Raw genomic sequence first — 19,912 nt, forward strand, 5'->3', positions numbered from 1 at the left:
AAGTGCTACAAGAACTAACTGCAGTGAAATAAAAAGTGTGTCCTTTCCTCTATCTACGTATCCAGGTGAACATACAAAAATACTATTTTTACAGCTCCTTACACCTTTGTTTTTTAAAAAAAATAGCAAAATTTAAATTACGAAGCGTTTTTTTCTTTTTTTCATTAATACTATGAATTATATGAAAGGAGATAGTATCCTTTTGTCATCTCCAAACATAAATGTCTGGCCTGCAATAAGACCTGTGTATTTTATAATAGATAAATACCAAAAAGAAATGTAGTATGTTATAATTCCACTGAAAACTTGAATTCATCATTATATTAATGAAAGTTAGCATCTAAATTACCAACCTAACAATAACATTACAAAAATAATACACTCCTTAGGAAATAAATGAAAATGGTGATTGTAAATTTTCCCCCAAAAAACCTTTCTAAACCTTCTGTGCATGGAAAATGCACTCAAACCTGAGAATATAGATATGAATTTATCACATATAAAGGACAATGGATATGTATATAAATACAAGGGGCTGAGAGAATCCAAAACAACCAGGTAGCAGAAACCTGGATCTCTAAGCAAACACAACTTCTCATACTATTGGAAAAGAGCTCCAGACTGAAACAGAACTACCCAGTCTGAACGCTTCAAACCTTAATGCTCAGTTTTTCCTGAACCGAGACAGCAAGACAATACTTTGAAGCTGATCAATATGGTTGGACTGCCTGAAATATTTAAATATTTCTGGTCTGAAGTTTGACCAAGAAACAACTAAGTGTGGAAAAGAGTGAAGAAAATCATGGTTGTAAACAGAATAATAACTGATGATATCTTGGGAGGACCTGGACTCCCCCCTCCCCCCCCAAATTTGGCCTCCTTTTGTGATGGAGGACTGTGAATTTTTTTTTTTCCAAGACATATTCTGACAATCTTACCGCTACAAATAGCAGCGGCTCTTCAGCCAGGTCCACCAGTCATGGAAGCTTAACACTGTGATGCCACTAAAATAGCAAGTAAATATTAACGGGTTTTGCAGAAATCTTAGCAGGTGTCAACTGAGCACACTTTTATAAGTTCAAAGCAATTAATAACAACAACAAAAAGAATTTTAAGATCTTTGGAGCCTTCCACTCCTCAATGAATTTTTTTCCCAGGGGTGGGAGAGATTTACCTATTCTCAGGTTGCTAAACAGTACAATATACATGTATGCTTTTTGCAGTGATAGAAAATTGGCCAAACGAATCTTCCTCAGAATGTATTTTCAAAATGTATTTTTTAAGTGTTGAATTTGTATACATTGACAAGAAGCAGGCAAAAGACCCTGGCACCTGAAACTAGTAAAGAAGGTGGAAGAGTGGCTGCTAGCAAAGGCCGCACTGTGTAGTCCCTGAAGGTGAAGATCACTAGCTGTTGCAGGCTAACCCACCACCCAGCTGGATCTATGTCAGCAATGCCCCATGTGTGATGCTTAGCAGCTTTGTCACACCCCACTATCTCAGGTAAACTGTTAAATATTAAACCACATACAAGCCAGGCTTACAATCTGGAACAGGAAAAAAACAATGGGTACTGAACTGAGGAGCTTTATAACTGAAAACAAGTACCAAAAATATTACAAATAGAATCACAGTGGCAATACACACACACACACACAAACACACATATGTATATATATATAAACAAACATCACTAAAAGCAATAATACACTAAGGCAGCAAAGATTAAGTCATAAATTGCAAAAGAAGTGAAAATGTTGACATGAAGGAAGATTTAAAGACTGATACCTACTTTAATTTGCTAAGTTAAAAAAAAGGAGAAAATAAAAATGAACAATATTTAAGTATATATATGAAGAAAATATCCCATTATTATTTTTTCCTGTGATTTTCAAACAAGTATTCACAGAGAAATGTCAAAATTTGGTACGTTTTGGCTATTTTAAAATACTGCTTTATGTTCCAGATATCCTTTACCTTCTCCCTTGAATCATCTGAATTGTATTTCCTTAAAAATCTATTGTTTTGCACCCATATATTGAAAGCACAGTAATTGTAAAATTAAATTATATTTTTGTAATAAAGTTATCTCAAAAGGAAATCAAGCAGTATCATTCTGCAGTGGTAAAAGATTATGAAAAAGAAAATGGAGATAGATGTTAACTGATGATAGAAGTATTCCAGTCTTCTGCCACCTGAGTATAGGTGTAAGAGGTTATTATCACTATTATTATCACAGTATTATCACTATGTTTATCATGTTCTTTCTTTTTTGAAGATATATTCAAGTTAAGAGTAAATCCAGCAACAGAAATTCTACGTGGAAAGCATAAGAACTGTATTATGCTGTACGTGATGACAAAAAAAATCATATTACCAAACATGTCTGACATTCAGTATCACACTGGACAACAACATTTAAGATACTTGTTTTAACCCTGTTTGCTTTCTCATGTAACTTTCTCTTAACATCTTATCTTTCACAACCATATATTTATTCACAAAACTGTGTTATTGCCATAAATGCTTAAAAAAATAAAACAATAATAAAGTTATTAACATAATCGTTTCAAAAAATAAAAATCAATTCTAGTGTCTCTGTACTTTATGAAATGAAAAACTTTTTGAATGTAAAAACATACACAAATTCATAAACACAAAATGAACTAAAAAACTCCTTAAACCAAATAATCCAAAAAGCACCACACAAAACCTAACAGAACCTCCCACATGGCTTTCTGTCCAGCTTTCACTAAAAGACATTCCCAGACAATGCATTCCACTCTGCTTTTATAACCTGACAGTAGTCAGCACCTTAGAAGACAGTGATTTGAACAAGTTTCAGCTTGCATTTCTTGGGCAGATACCAATATTTTTTATTTTTGTTCCATGTGCGACTTAAAAACAAACACTTAAACTTGTTTGTTTTTAGTTTGTAGGCGTATATTTGTAAACAATATTCTAAAATTATTAAATCCTTACTTAACACTGCACTTCTTGGAGAAACAGTTCTCTAGGCTCCCATTTAAGACTGATTCAATAAAGCATGTGGAAATAAAACATTGTGAAAAAACACAATGGTTCTTGTAACAGAAATGCTGAAACTAAAAAGTATTGAAAACAAATACTTGGCTTACTTCAAGTAGGCATATCTAGTTGATGTATTTTATACTGGAAATTATCTTGCATGGCTTTTCATCTCCAAAAACAAAACCACTGAAATAGAACTGAGACAGAACAAGAAGAAAGGACAGCCTAAAGGCCAAATAAAGTGATGAATACCGAACAACATACCAGCAGACAGAATTGGGAAAAAAAAAAAAAAAAAAAAAAAAGAGAGAGAAAGAGAGAGAGAGAAATCCATTAATTACAAGAAATAATTAAAAAAAAAAAAAAAAGATGAACTGAGATAGCACTATGTGATTGTGAGTAGTTAGCAAATCCCTACATTTATGAGAGTTCTATATATACACAGTACAAATGGAATATACAGAATCTCAGAACAGCTAGATCCAAAGCATGGTTTGTTTGTTTTTCTGGCTTATAAAATCAAAGAACATTCCTAACAAAAATTTTCAATTAATCTGTCAAAAAGCTTGAGCCTAATGTTTAGGTAATGTAAGTGCCATTACTTTCAAAAGAGGGTTTAATTAAAGGTAATGTTGATAGACTTTTATAATTGCTTAATAAAATTTCTGCTCCATACTTGTGCACACATACAATATATGCCAGGAAACAACCGATATATAAAGAATATTCAATGACATACGCATTGAAAGCATACATGATGATTACAGAGAGTGATTTGAAAAGGATGTAAAGCTATGCAATACACATATATGTGTGCGTATGTGTATATACTGTATATACAAATGTCTCCTTTGTTTTTCAGAATTGCCAAATAACAGTAAAATAACCCTATTAAATAGGTACCCTTACCTATTCTGTTTATAATGTGGCAACATCAAAATCTAAAATACGACATACATCAACAACACTGAATACAATGAATATATGGTGTTAGATCCTTTAGGTCATTTCAAGTTTCACAGTACATTCAGTTACTTAGTTCACATGGAAAAAAGAGGTATTTTCCAAGAAAAAATGCACTGTGAACACCTTACAGAAATCTTGTAACCGTTTCAAGTGAAATTCTCAAATTTGAGAGAAGTAAATTTAACAACTTATGAACACAATCAAAATGCAGGTTCTGAATCATGTATTTTCTTGTTTATGCCTTAATTATTCAATTTTATTCAAAAATGAAACATCAGCATTTAAATAATGGAATCAGTTTCTAATGCTGTCTTGACTATCACAGCTGTATTTATCACGGTTAGCAATACATACAATACTTCTTTGCATATCCCTCAAGCAGTCCTGAACGTGAGTGATACATTAATACTGCTATGGACTTTGGCATCTGTATGTCCCACAGTGCTCAACCCCAGCCAAAACAATACAGTCAGAACCACTTCAATCAATAGGACTGTTGACTCAGAAAATATTTTTCTGAGTTCACCAATAGTAGATACTGACACATGCTTCTTCAGATCACTGATCTTCACCTCCATCATCACTGCTATTTATATTTGCAGCTATATGATAAAGCTAACTTTTTTTTTCTAAACAGACATCTCTTTTCAGACACTCAGAAATTGTCATCCTCACTTCCCACATCCTTTATCGAAACAGACCAGTTCTTACCAAAATTAACATGAACAGAGGCAAGTTGTAGCCAAATATTTTAGATTTCCTCATCACAAAGAACTCTTATACTTTTTATGTATCATTTACAGATCACCCAGCAGCTAGTCAAATATAGACTGCTTCATCAATAACCTTTGAACTGGAGTTGAAGTTTCATCCAAAATTATTAAAATAGTGTCTTTGAGTTTTTTTTTTCAACGTTAAATACTTTCAAATAAGAATTTTAAATTTCAATTTAATACTTTCAGTTATGAATTGAATTTAAACCTTTTTTTTTTTTTTTTAACCAAGAAAACTTGGTTTTCTTTTTTCTTCATTTCTGTCTTTTACCACAACAAGAGTTAAGAACAGCAAATTAAGACCTTAACAAATACAAATAAAAGCAAACACAAATTAACAATTGGGATTTGGCTTTGCCAGGTGTTTAGTCCAGGTCTTTCCTCTTCTTGCTTTTTAAATCCCTTTGCTTATAGTCATTTTGTCTCGAAGAATCGTAATAAATTTGTTTCCCTCTTACTGCATTTTTTTTTCTACTGCTATTATTTTTGCCTCTACAAGGCTTTTTATTGAAAAGCGTTTTATAAATAAGTGCACAGAATCCAATCTATGTCTAGTCTTAAGTCTGTAAAGTCCAGAGAATAAAGCGTCAGAGCCAAAGTAACATAACCATAATAACACACTGAAGGAAAAAGGAACACAATAGTTCTGAGCTGTTGGGAGACACTCTTTTGTGCATCCAATCTATGTCTTTGTGATACATCTCAAAACTACTATTTTGTGCTTTTATCCCTACGACACCATTCCTCCTCTTTTCCCTCCAGAGGTGACAATTCAACTGAAGTCCTACAAAACTGAACTGTCCAACAAGAAAAGAAGACAATCTAGATTACAGGCTAGGAATTTCTGCTTTATAAGACGAATCACAAGCAAAAACACAGTGTAGTTCAAGCCACCAGGGACCTCAGGTCCTAAATCCAACCTCCTTCCCAAAACAGGCATGGGGTCAGAGACCAGCTCCTCAAGGCTTTATCCAGTCAGAGCCTGAAGATCTCCAAGGACAGAGAAAGCAAAACCTCTCTTGGTCCCAGCTGCACTGCTGGACTATCCTCACAGGGAAAAATATTTTCCTTTTCTCCAGTGTAAACTGTTTGATTCAACTTATGAACATTGGCTCTCATCCTCCCACTGTGCACTGTTATGAAAAGCCTGGCTACATCTTGAAGACCTCCTTGCAGGTATTAGGTAAGGCTGCTGTTAGGTCCACTGAAACCTTTTCTTCTCCAAACTGAACAATCCCAAGTCCTCCAGTGTCCCTCATAGGCATGTGTGCACTCCTGTCTCTGCAGCCCTCCTCTGAACTTACTCCAGTTTACTGTATGTCCTGTATTGCTGGAAAGATGATGGCAAAACTGCTCATGGAATGGATGTAGGTGTTGCCTAATAATTGCTGAATGGGGCAGGAAAATCACTCCCCTCAGTTTTCCCACTGTATCCCTGTGCCTATAGCCCAAGAGATACTGTCAACCTTCTCTACTGCCAGGTGCACTTCTGGCTTATGTTCAGCTTATTGCCCTTCTCCACAAAGCTGCTCCCCAGCCTGTATCCATCCCAGAATCAGAATGGCTGGGGCTGGAAATGATCTCTGGAGGCCATCTGGTCCAACCCACAGCTCAAGCAGGGCCACCTAGAACTGCTTGCCCAGGACCATGCCTAGATAGCAACCGCTCAGGGCAAGCTGTGCTCAGTGCCCTGGGTTCAAACTGTGCCATTGCTCAGTTACCCACACAGTGAAGAAGAGCTACCTGATGCTCAGATTTGTGCCCACTGTCTCCTGTTCTGTCTTCTGAGAAGAGCCTGTCTTTGTCCTCATTGTACCCTCCCTTTGGGTATTTATATAAATTGAGAAGATCCTCCCTTAGCCTTCTGCAAGTTGAAGAGACCCCCATTTCTCTCAAAAGAGAAATGCTCAAGTCCCTTCATCATCTCTGTGGATCCTCTGAGCATGCCATGTAACCAGCAACACAAACATACTGACACGAGAACTTGTACTGTTTGTTTTTTACAATACTGAGGACTTAAGCCAGTAAGAGATGCCAGGATTTACAGCACTGTGTTGTTCCGGGTCCCAGCCATATAACCTAAAAACCATCTTGAAATTAAGCAGTGGAAACCCTCGAAAGGCAGTCTTTCACATGCAAACAAATATCAAAGCTCCCCTTCATCTCAGTTACCTGAAATGTGTTTGTGATAAACACCTTGTGACTCATGGAGATATGAACAGCAACCTTCCTAAGGTTGTGAAAGTTGGTTGCTGCACTGAAGTCATGATTCTGTGGATAGCGGTTCCCATAAGACAAGAAATGTCAATTCCTTTGGAAATCAATCAGGACACCACAGAGATATTGTACTAAAATGAAGGCAAGTGGTGAAGATACTGAGCACCTTCATGCCTTCTTGGAAGTATGAAACTAGACACAGTGGTTCATATCAGTATTAGGAAAGGTAAATTGAGTATCTGAAATTCAAATCGTAATAATCCATTTCCCCAAACAACTATTGATATGATGTGGCAACTGGATTCTGAGTATTCCAGACTACGCAAACTCAAGTTTATAAATTCATTCTGTTTGGCTATTGACCATCTGGATTATTTGAGACAGTAATATTAAAAAGCACACCAAACTGTTGCAACTGAACAAGCAATAATAATGAATCCCACAATGTTTAAAATACCGGAAGCCCCATTCCATAAATCAGAATCACTACGTGTATGATAAATTATACTATTGCTTTGTAGGACTAACTCTGATTCTAAACCTTAAAAAATCTTTCCTCGTTTTGACTTAATTTTGTATCATGAAGCATACTTCAGTCACAAAAATTTGTGAATTCTTTTTGCAAACCAGCCTGAAGTGATAAACCTCTCTCATCTCATATAACAATAGATGCAGTGCACCAAAATCTCTACAAACCTACCTGCTCATTATTGTTCCCAGACATACTCTGTCAGGACTACTGTTCTTACTGTAAAGAGCAGTTGGGAGAAAAACGGTGTAACTCAGGACAACCTTCAGTCAGAAGGTACCCGATAAGCTGAAAAGAGACAATGCCACAAAGAGCCGTGCCTTCATCCTAGCATTCTCACTTGCCTCACCTCAAGATACAAATCTGACCATAAAAGAATTTCCAGAAAATAACAAAACAGAGCCAGGTTTCTGTGCTGCATACCTCCACTGTAAAGCTGAGCATGTTTTACTCCCTGAAACAAGAGAATCAATGGTATAGCTCACAGAAAAGTTTTCAAAGCCTTTCAGAAAGTCAGAAGAAAAATCCTTCTAAAAGTTAGGGTAATTGCTATTACTGTGAAACAGAAGGAACTCCGAGGAAGCAAAAACATGTACTGTATTCCACACTTTTCCATTTACTAAATCCCATGTAAAATAATAAAACAAATATAGAAGAATTATTTATCAATTATTTGGCAACTTGCCACTCAGATGAAGTGGTTGAATAGAATGGACCACATAAAATAGTGAACTAAATGCTAAACAGAAATCTGCATGTTGGCATGGCCTTAGCTACCACTTGCTCCATAAACAAACATGTTATCTTCATCTTATGGCTTACAGTTAATTTGAGAAAACAGCTACTACGCAGGTAGTTCAACTGTTCCTCACTAGCTAAGGCTAATATAACTTTAAATATAGTCAGACCTTCCTACAGGTGTAATTTAAATATATTTCATAAAACATTTATTCATGTTATAAACAGGTGTGATAGACTATGTATACGTATATATAATTAGTTAAACACTGATTAATTTTCTACAACTTGACACAAAAACATGTATGATCCAACCACTAAATTATTTCAGATTTTTAGTCAGGAATTTTAAGTAAATTTAGTTTAAATGTGGTTATTATAGAACAACCGTTTTCCTAAGAAAACTACCTGAAAAACAAACACTGGTTTTTAATTTAAGCAAGTAAATTCCTTTCTTCTTTACATCTTTACTGCAAAGAATGCTGAATAGCAATAATAAATACAGTATGAAAAAACTTAACTAAAATTATGGTTTGGCAATCCTTAGTGTACAGCCACACATGCTTCTTCATGTTTCTTCTACATTGTACATTTAATCAACAAGAACATAGAGGAGGAAACATTCTTCCTTCAGTATGTTTGTAAAGCAATTGTCTCCCCTGCTTATGTCAAGCTACAGAACTACAAAGATATAAGAATACAGCACAGATGTTATTAGAGAAGAGGGAAAAGAGGAGGGAAAGAGAAGGGGAAAAAAAAAAAAAACACAACACTAAGAACACAGGCTCTAAGAACACAGAAAACTTTTTTTTTTTTTCTTCCAGCAGTTAAATACAATCTTCAGATTTGAGACATTTTGACATAAGACAGAAATCCTGACATTCCGAACTCTTTCCACAGTAACGGCAATTATATTGTTATTTCTGCTTTCACCTGCCTGTAGACTTATCCCTCCCTAGTAGATAGCTACTTTTTGTACTTCAACTCTTCTAACACTTGCACTTTCAGTCTGTACTCTCAGCTGTTAGCACCTGGAGATGAGGAAGATAAAGCTCAGGCAACAGTGTATTGTTTTGTTTAGATAGTCTACCAAGACAAATACTAACTCTTCTAGATGCTTTACAGATAATGTTCAGCAGGCTACACCAAGGAGAATTAGCTTAAATTCACAATCCTGATCATCTAACCACTAGCAAAAAAAACTTTCGTATGGCCTATGAACATCCAATGTCATTGTCAAAGTAACTTAAAAATGTGACTCTGTGACTTAAAATTGTGACTGAAGATCAACTCTCCTACCTTCTCCCCCAAAATACAGGCACATTAGCAAAAAGAGACCAAATGTACCTCAGACACTATATACAATTCAACACCTGAAAATTCAGCAGATATGAACTAGCTCATATGAGATAAAAATGTGTTTTTAAATTTTAGCTGTTTTTTATGATTTTGTAGGGCTATCTGTAACCTTAATAGCTATAGTGTAAATTGTTCTGGCTCAGAATTCTATTTCATTTTTCCATCCTTTGTAAGGAAAGTATAGTTAATGTACAAAAAGAGGTAATCAAAAAAGAAAATAGTAGACCTTAACTGAAATAGAACAAACTGACTCAACAGCATCTGCAAAGGGACATCCTGTGCTTTTTTAGGGATTTGCTCATTTTTATTTCTGCTTTGCAATGTTGCATCAGGGACTTAAGTATCCTAAGTTCAACTGTTTACAAAATGTACTCGAGGAGGTATGTAAGAGAAAACACAGCTAGAGTAGTTGTTATGAAGTAATAAAACAGAAGATAGAAATCATTTATTTAGCAGATGAACAATAAATGTGGCTCCCGGTTATTTATTATTTGTAGTGGCAGGATCCAAAGTGTGAAAAAAAAAAAAAAAAAAGAAATCTAAACACATTGTTCTCGCCTTAAAGAGATTACAAACTTATTTAAAATAAGACTTCACTAAGAAGAACATGAAAGAACTAAAGAAATAGTGCTACATCATTATATAGTCTACATACATTACACAATGGTTGCCTTACGTGTTTACCCAAAGATCAAAAAAGATGAGCTGTTCTCAATGTATTGGGTTCATGGGAGGATGAAACGACCTTTCAAAATACTGCCAGATACTTTCTTCCTCTAGCTAATCAATCAAGTCATAAGTCACAAAATATTACAAGTACATTAGATCAAACTTGTGATTAATATAGAATCTTTGATATTCACATAGAATTGTTATGAATGCCATGTAAGAATTGCAACAGGAAAGTAATGTTAGAAATATGTTGGGAATTACAGAGCAACTTTGACTTGCTAGAATTTAAACCTTCAATCCTTATTAAAATTTATATTATAAATCATAAATCCTTTGTTAAATTCAACTTGCAATATATTCCATCCACCATCTCTCAGTTTTGGGGCACTAAGTCTGAAGGTAGGGGACTAAAACTAAACAACTTACCATGGTATGCCAGAAGAAAAGCAACTAAAAGTAGTGTGCAAAACCAACCAATTTAAGGTAAATTATCCCAACTTCCAGACCGCAGATTTTCACGTTTCCAAAGGCAAATTACGTTGAACTGGACACCACTATGCATCCACATACATAAAAAATAACAATAGTAAATAAATAAATGAACAACAACAACATTACCTTATTAGTCTAGCAGTGTACAGAACAACAATAGATATTACTAAACTACAAAAATGAAATTCTGATCTGTCAGTCTCATATTCATAGAGGAACTTCTGAAATGGAAAACAGTTGTCATCATAAATATGTAGAAGACATATATATATATATATATATTTTTACTTTTGTTTGTTTCTTTGTTTTTGTTTTGTTTTGCTTTCCCCAGAATTAAGTATCAGCAGAGAAAACTATCTATCCTGATCAACTAACTTTCCTGTTTACTTCTTCAGAAGTAAACAGGTAAGCTTTAACCTCAATGTTATCCAGGAAGAATTTCAGCAAAAAAAAAATAAAAAATGCAGAAATATATTTTTTATAAAAGAATTCAGCCATAAATAAATAAATTACATATATTTATAAATGAAAAATATAACTACAGTAAACCTCACTACACAATGCTTTTCTCAAGCAAGTTCACCTCACTTTTCAGATGAGCAATAATCTACGTCAATAAATAAAAACTGTTTCAGTTGTATGCTATACAGACATAATTTACATATAACTATTTGTTCAGTTTCAGTGAACACAGATTGTATTTTGAGTGTACTACATGTATTTAGACACACTCTAGAATACAAAAGTCAACTTCTTCCATAATTTTTCACAAAGTATTACCAAAGTAATATGTTTGCTATGTCACTATGCATAGAAAAAAAAAGTAGAAAAAAAAAGAAAAGTAAGATTTATTTAAACCCCATATACATTATCACTGTATTTTATTGAAAGATTTGTTAGGGTTTCTTTTTTTTTCTTTTTGTATTTCAAATAGCATAGCACCCTCTGGTGCATCTACTAGAAGGAAAATAATTGAATAAACACCAGTCATTGTTATACAAAATGCAGTGTTAAAAAAAATTAAAAAAAAGAAGAGCCCCAATAACAGAAAAATCACATGCCTAAGAAATGTCAGGAAAAAAAAAAGTCAAATTTCAGTATCATTCTTTCTTGTTGCAATCTTTTATAACAGGGTTATTATAAATGTTAAAGAATAAAAGAAAAAATAAAAGAAAGAAAAAACACAGCTGTGCTAGAAGTACCAAGGAAAAAAAAAAGTTGGAAACTAATTCTGTGTCCTTAATAGTAGGTCATTTTTATTTTAAAAAATGCTTAGTGATATTTAACAAAGTTAAAAATCAGTAATTTGGTGAAACAAATGCTATATCAAGCTGTTTTTCTGTTCTTGGTCTTGCAAACAGGACAATTATTAGGACTACAGCTGTCCACATAGTCATAAAACGTGAAATTTCACACCCAAATAGTTGCATCTCCTCTATAATTTTGATAATAAAGTAAGTTTAAAATATTATATGATTGTGCTATATGGAATGCTTAAAACTGTGATACGTTAACTATTAAAACACATTTAGTTTTTCTACAAAAGTAAATTTTGCTAATCACAAAAGCAGAGAACACCACCTGCTTTAGACAGCTCTTTTGTGAACCTCTGGAAGTCTCAACACAATGCACAAGAAATGAAAGTGACACCTGTTTAAACCAGCCATCTGTCCCTAGCAAACTAGATTTAGCTAAATCGGTGTATGTGCTGCTCCTTAAATTTCCAAAATACATGTATACATCATATCTGCAATCACAAAGAGATAAAAGCACCTTTACCAGAACAATGAAAATAACGCTAAACTTGTGGACAAGAGTAAAACATCATCTTAATAATTATCTTACGTGGTTCAAAAGACTCATTAATTTTTCATTCCTCTTTCTGAGTAAAAAATAAGTAGTTTCATTCATAATTTAAAAAGATACTTCTTTTGGTATTCTAATATGCCCATTTGACAAAAAGCTTGATTTAAGACCTGAACTCCATCTACAAGAATGCTACATTATCATTGAAAGTTTATTTTTCATTCTGTTTGCATTTGTGATGGATTCACAAGATGTTATTTCAACTCAAAACAATTTATAAAAGGATTTTCAGAGTCATTTGTCTTAAAAAATAACCTTTAAAAAATGAACATATTCCACATGACACTATCTGAAGCTGGTAAGCTTTCGGAGACTACACGTAAAAATGCGACTAATATGGAATATTAAAAGAAAGTCTTTTGTAAGAGGGAAAAGTAAAACATGAAGACCAGACCACTAGGTAGAACACCAAAATGAACTGCAATGATAAAAGATTATTTCATTTCATATACTTGGTTAAGTTTCAAGTAAGAAGAGAGGACCAAACAGCCTTTCTTCTCAATGTGAAGTTTAATAAGTGAAAAGAAATAGTAACATATATATCTGGAGACAGTTTTGTGATTAACAAACTCCTGTACCAGGCAGAAACAAGAAATTGGATACTGCTAACAAAGCCAAACCTAATTACCAAATAAAGCACCCAGACCTTAAACTCTCTAACAGCATTGTACCTTTAATTCCCATTTCATTTATTTTCACTACATCATGAAAACCTTCCTCCACTGTAGCACAGTCTAAGTTTGCTCACAACACAACAGAGCATATGATCCAGAAAGACTCATTAGGATGTGCAGAAACAATTGAAGCAACGATGTAGTTACAAAATCTAAGTCATGAAAATGAATGAATACAAAAAATCACAGGTCACTTCATTTTCAAAACACTGGTTAGCATCACAAACATAAAACTATTTTGATAGCTGAGGGCATTAGGGAATCTGAGTGCATAATGCAGATCTCATCTATGACCACTAAAGCATTCCAAAATGAATAGGGTCAATAATTTTCCCAGTGAAGTCCATAGTATTAAAAGAGGTGACAATGGCTGCATTACTACTTTTCAAACTGCAGCCTGAAACAAATGCAGCTAAATAATACTAAAAAAGCCTTTGATTTAGAAAAAAAAAAAAATATATATATATATATATATAGAGAGAGAGAGATAGATATACTTTTAATCTGACTTTAAAACTTCCTTATGTGTCCTCTGAGAGGAAAAACAAAATTTGACTCATAGCCTGTGCGCTTCCATTGCTACCAGGGATCTGGATGCACGTTCTGCAAGGACAAACCTCAACACCCAGGAAAGGAGTCCATCCTGAACCGCTGTAAGAACCTCTGTCCCATTGTAAGAGGGCTTCTCAACAAAGGCATGGTGCAGAACTGACCTCTTAACTTTTCCACAACAGTAGATGCAAGGAATCATTTCACAACCGATGAATCGCATATACCATCTGATAAAACTAATAACAACTACATTAAGATTTAAATGTGCCATATAACTGATACAGTCCTATGACCTACCGACTGCCATACATACATTATCTGACTTGATACTCACATTGAATATTCTTAATATCTTTCAGTCATATTTCAAAGCACTATCTACAAAATTAGCTCTTAACAGTTTCCTCTTGAATAAAATAAAAAGATGACAATGTAGATGCCTTTGGTCATCACCCAAAACAATTTATTTTCTACTTTATTTTTTTTCTTTTGAATGTCTCGGAGGCCAAATATGTAAAGAGCCAGTACACCTTACCTCAAGATATATTAACATCAACATAAAATGTTGATAGCAACTTGGAAGAATTGTTGTTGTCACATTCACTGCCAGTTCCAATTCCAGATAAAACAACATATTCTTGTTAAATTTTGACAAAAACCGTTGGGTTTTACAAAGGGCTCCTCTAGAGATATACAAATAGAAAAAGTATATACACAATTACGTTGTGGGGTTTTAATTAAAAACAAGAACATTGTTTTGATTAAGCTTTTTCCTAGCAGTTTAACTAAATAAAGCAATACGGAAATAAGTAAGTCATCACTTCAAAAAAAGAAAAAAGCCTGCCACACCGACAGGTGATTTGACATGTTAAGGAAGAGAGTGCAATGGGCTATAGAGATGCTAAAAGAGAATTTCATTGCCATAATAGATACCAAAAATAGACTTTATCCTAAATATTTTTGAAGTGTATAAAGTATGATTTTCTGACAATGGCAAAACAAATCTTTATATGTTAATAAGCAACCACAAAAACCGATTAATAGAACAAGCATTTTGCATGGAAAAAAAAAAAAGAAAAGCACGCTCATTTATAACAAAATTTCTAGTTCAACCCCTTAAGAGGTTAAAAGGTGTCTCTTCCCTTCTTCCCCAAGAATCCTCCTGAAATACAGTCGCTATAAGAGAAATCACAAAGACTTTTTTTTTTTTTTTATCCCCCAGCTTCTTCATACACAAACTTGAAGTGGCAGTGAAATATCTTGGATTTCCTTCATTGTGGAGAGTTTAAGGAAGATCAAATAGATCCTCTCCACATGAACATAACTCACTATGAATGAACTAGATCTACAAAGGCACTGTTCCATACGACACAAGCAGTATAAAAGCATCATTATAGTAATAATAATAATGACTAACAGAAGGACAGCCAGAAGAAAAAAACTGTGACTGTATGTTTGTATGGGTGGGGGTATTGGACAAACGGGAAAACACCTCACAAAACAAAGAAAATACTGCTTACCCTAAAACAAGAAGCAACATTAATTACGAATAAAAGAAAAAGGCAAAAAACTGTGCTCCAGAAAGCACGGAAAGCGACTGAAGGCACAGGAGTATCGTTAAAAGACATCGTCGGAAGTTCACAAACATCTGCATCTCCAGCAGCCACCCGAACCAGAACAAGGCCCCTACAAGTGCGAGGAGAAACACCCCCTGCCTCTCGGCGTGCTCCTGGCCGCTTCTCCCCCCCCCCCCCCCTTCCCCCGGGTTTTGCTGATTTTTTATTTTTTTCTCCTTCGCGTACTTAAAACTACACCACCTCGATTGTGTCCGAAGCCTCGCCTCCCCCCCGCATCCCCGCGATGCTCCGGGCGCTCCCCGCAGCGTGCCGCCGACCCGAGCCTCGCTCCCCGCTCCCCGCTCCCCGCTCCCCCGACCCAGGGGCACCCCATCCCCGCCGACCCCCCCCCTCCTCCCCTCCCTCCCCGCAGCGCGCTCCGCGCACCCAGGGGCGGCGGGGCCGGGCCGTGCCGGGGGAGGCGGCGGGGGAGCGGCGGGGATCCCGGCGGAGCGTCCCCGGCCCGGATGCTGCGAGGCCGGCTGGGGGCAGGCAGCGGCTGCGGGAGGCAGCGCGGAGGGCAGGCGGGCCGGCGTGCGGCCGCCGGGCATATTCACCTGGGCTCAGGCGGGCTGCGGCGGCGGCGGCGTCCCCGCTGTCGTCGGTGCCGGAGGTGGCGGCGGCTGCTGCCGCGGTGGCGGTGGCGGCGGTGCTGGCGGTGGCGGCGGTGCTGGTGGCGGTGGCGGTGGTGGTGGTTGTTGTTGTTGTTGTTGTTGCGGGTGACGGCGAGGAAGGGGGTGAGGACGGGGGTGAGGAGCGGCAGGAGGTGGAGGAGGAGCAGGAGAGGAGCGGTTGTTGTTGATGGGTAACAGTCGCCAGGACTACGGTGACTATGGCGCTTGATTCACAAGGCAACGGTTGCTATAACTCACAAAAGGGAGAGCGAGCGAGGGAGGAGGAGGCGGCGGCCCAGGCGGAGAGGCCCGGAAGAGGCGGGGCCGGCCCTGACTGACGGCGCCGGGACGGGCGGGGGCACCTCCCCCCTTCCCCCCTACCCCCCCCCTCCCACCCCACCCTTCCCCTCCCCGGGGCTGGGCGCGGGCACGCGCCTCCCGCCGCCGCCGCCGCGCGGGCACGCGCAGGGCCGGCGGGCGAGGAACGGCGGCGGCGGCGGCGGCGGGCCCGTGGCCTGGGGCGTGTCCGCGAGGGGCCGCCCGGGGCCGCCCGACGCCACATCCGGCGGGCGGGGAGGAGGAGCCCGGCCCCGGCGCGCTGCCCGCCGCGGGGGTCGCGCCGCGCCCGCCGCAGGCTGAGGGGGCTGCCGCCGGCGGGCCGCGCAGGAAGTTAACGCCCGGCGGCGGCCGCTCCCCACGCCCCCCCCCCCCCCTCCACTCCCTCCTCCTCACCCCCCAAAAAATGGCAGCGAGGAGCCGGCGGCGGTGGGGGAGCTGTCCGGCTGCCGCCATCTTAACGGCGGGAGGGCCGGCGGCGGTGCGAGCCCGCCGGGCTGCGGTGGCGGCTGTGCCTCCCGTGGGGCCGGGGCGGCCGCGGCTCCCGGCGCCCTGTGCCCCCGCTGCCGTGGGGTGTGGGTGCTTGGGGGGCGGCGGCGCGGAGCTCTGGGCGGTTTTTGGCTGGGTGCGGTGCCCGCGCAGCTGACGGCCGCTGCTCCGTGGGTCTGTGGCCCCGGCACGTCCCCGCCTGCGGCTCGAGTGACTGCACAGCTCTTGATCGCTCCTGCCATCTGTGTCGCCAGCAGCGCTTGGCTGTAATCGGCCGAAAGCCGAGGATGCGCTCTCTTTACAAGCTCCTACTCGCTGTGCAATATCACCGCATCTGTCTACGACTTGTATACATGCTTTGACAGTCTTTGACATCTTTTTATCATACCTTTTTATCATGAGCACCTCATACTTGTCTCAAACTCTACAATTACTCAATTACACAACTCCCTACAAATTGCCCTCGACCAAACAAGCGTTTTCAAGCCATTAATAGATTTACTGTGATTTTCAAGGCTCCATGTAACCATCAGTATAGCTCCCTGTTACCATTTTTAACAACTATCTACAAAAAAATTACTAGACAAACTGTAAATATGTAAAAAAAAAATTAAAAAATCGTGAATTGACAGAGCTTTAAGTATAACAGAACAATCTTGCATCATAAAATGCATTTTTACAAGTGAAACTACTACTTCCTACTGGGGAACCTAATTTTTCTGAGCTACCAAACTAGTAACTGCTCGGTAGGATCTTTATTTAGCCTCTGTGAATCTCTGGGTGACTATAGAGCTTGCATTCACTCACCTGCAACAGTAGCTTTGAGATATAAGCATAAAGAGTTAATAAACATAGCATTGCATTCAAATAGTTCATGAGAAGGAATATTAATTTAAATAAACATCTCTCACCCTATCTATCCAGCAAATGCTAGCAGTTTGGTTTAGCTGGTAATACAGTGAAAGTTTTGAGGATTTGTTTCCATTGAATCTAAGTTTCATGTGAACAATGTAAAGGGCCGATGAGATTATTGGACAGCAAGTAATTCCAGGAAAAAAAAAAAATGTTGCTAGAAGGATCTGACTAATTCCATAATGTTTACCAACTTTTCATCCACTCCATGATGGTAAAGATCTCAAGAATTTTACATCTTGGTACATTACTGACCATTCTGTTCTGTCAGTTGTTGTTCCCATGCTTATTTCTTTTGCAAGATGAACAGGGTGACCTGTCATAACGTTGAAGGATAAAAGCACAGGGCTGTTGGTTTACATTCTCAAATCATGGAACTTTATGTTTCTGTCCTCGATGAAGGAACAAATCAAACTTATTTCAGGCTTTGGCACAATTTAAAATATACATGTATATATATCACTATCCTTGAGTTAATATGTTTGCAGAATATTTTAGTCTATGCTAACACCTCAGTCTATAATGACATAATCACTTGCTATGGCAGAAGGAGGGTAGTAGCTTCTTTTGTTGCTGGGAAACTACGGAATCACTTCAGTATTTTGACCCTTACATGTATGAAATCAATTTGCAGAGAAATCCACATTGATCAGTCAGGGCCTAATAGAAACTGAAGTTTTGTGTCAAATCATTGCAAATACATATATACAGATTTTTCTCTCAAAATTTAGAATTAATTTTTTTATCAAAGAACACCTCACACTTAATGTCTTAATATTTGTAGAAATTAGCTTTTTTTTCCCCCGAACTTGACAGTATTACACATTTCTGCATAATCACTAGAAATATAGATCACTTCATACAAACTGCTGTAACTAATGACAATATTAAATAACCTGCCGAATTGAAATATGAAATGTCAACTCATTCAAAGTTGTTTTATTATTAGAAGTATCATACTTTATGTTTGGATGCAAAGTACTCTGTATTCCACAAAATAATTTATGCCTTCTCTTGTGGGCAAGTAACAATCAAAATAAACCAAGTTTTTCAACACTGAACTAAAACAGGATTAGACAGAAGTCACCTACACTTTGAAAAACATCACATTTTGCTATGAAAATAAAAACATTAACACCTCTGAAAAATATTTGGTTTCATACGCAGAAATTTTAGTGAAATTACTTATGTAGAGAAGAGTAAGCCTCCATAATCCAAGAGGAAATGGTTAGAGACCTCCTTGGACACACTAAAGGCTATGGGACCAGATGGGATCCACCCAAGGGTACTGAGGGAGCTGGCAGAAGTGTTCACCAAGGCACTTTCCATCATTTATCAGCTGTCCTGGCTATCCAGAGAAGTCCTAGTTGACTGGAGGCTAGCAATTGTGATGCCCATCTACAAAAAGGGCTGGAAAGAGGACCTGGGGGGACTACAGGCTTGTCAGTCTGACTTCTGTGCTTGGGAAGGTTATGGAGCACATCATCCTGAGTGCCACCACATGGCACATACAGGACAACCACGTGATCAGGCCCATTCAGCATGGATTTATCAAAGGCACATCCTGCTTAATGAACCTGATCTTTTACAACAAGGTGATGAACTCAGTGGATGAGGGAACATCTGTGGATGTTGTTTACCTAGACAAAAAATGCTAGTAAAGCTTTTGACGCTGTTTTCCATAGCATTCTCCTGGAGAAGCTGGCTGCTCATGGCTTGGATGGGTGTATGTTTAGCTGGGTTTAAGACAAAAATACAAACAAACAAACAAAAAAAACCAACACGCTGGGTGGCAGAGCCCAAAGAGTTGTGGTGAATGGAGTTAAATCCAGTTGGAGGCCAGTCACTAGTAGTGTCCCCTAGGGCTGAATACTGGTGTCAGTTATCTTCAATATCTTTATCAGTGATCTGTTTGAGGGGATCGAGTGCACCCTCAGTAAGTTTGCAGATGACACCAAATAGGGCAAAGTGTTGATCTGGTTGAAGGTAGCAAGGGTCTACTGAGAGGTCTGGATAGGTTGTTCTCATGAACCAATGCCAACTGTATGAGGTTCAGCTAAGCTAAGTGCTGGGTCCC

General features: G+C 38.1%; 1 protein-coding gene across 4 annotated transcripts in view; it reads right to left on the reverse strand.

The window, feature by feature from the left end:
* RFX3 (regulatory factor X3) overlaps positions 1-16,327 on the reverse strand; it is a 128,608-nt gene extending 112,281 nt beyond the window's left edge. For 2 of the 4 annotated variants that reach the window (XM_082783461.1, XM_082783460.1), the window contains exon 1: positions 16,042-16,327. The gene's annotated coding sequence lies outside the window, so the exon portion shown is untranslated. The remainder of the gene's footprint in view (positions 1-16,041) is intronic. The other 2 variants (XM_082783459.1, XM_082783458.1) reach the window with 1 other exon arrangement.
* Positions 16,328-19,912: the final 3,585 nt, after the last annotated feature.

This window comes from Aythya marila (assembly GCF_965140915.1).
Source record: "Aythya marila genome assembly, chromosome: Z".
In the NCBI taxonomy this organism is placed as follows: domain Eukaryota; kingdom Metazoa; phylum Chordata; class Aves; order Anseriformes; family Anatidae; genus Aythya; species Aythya marila.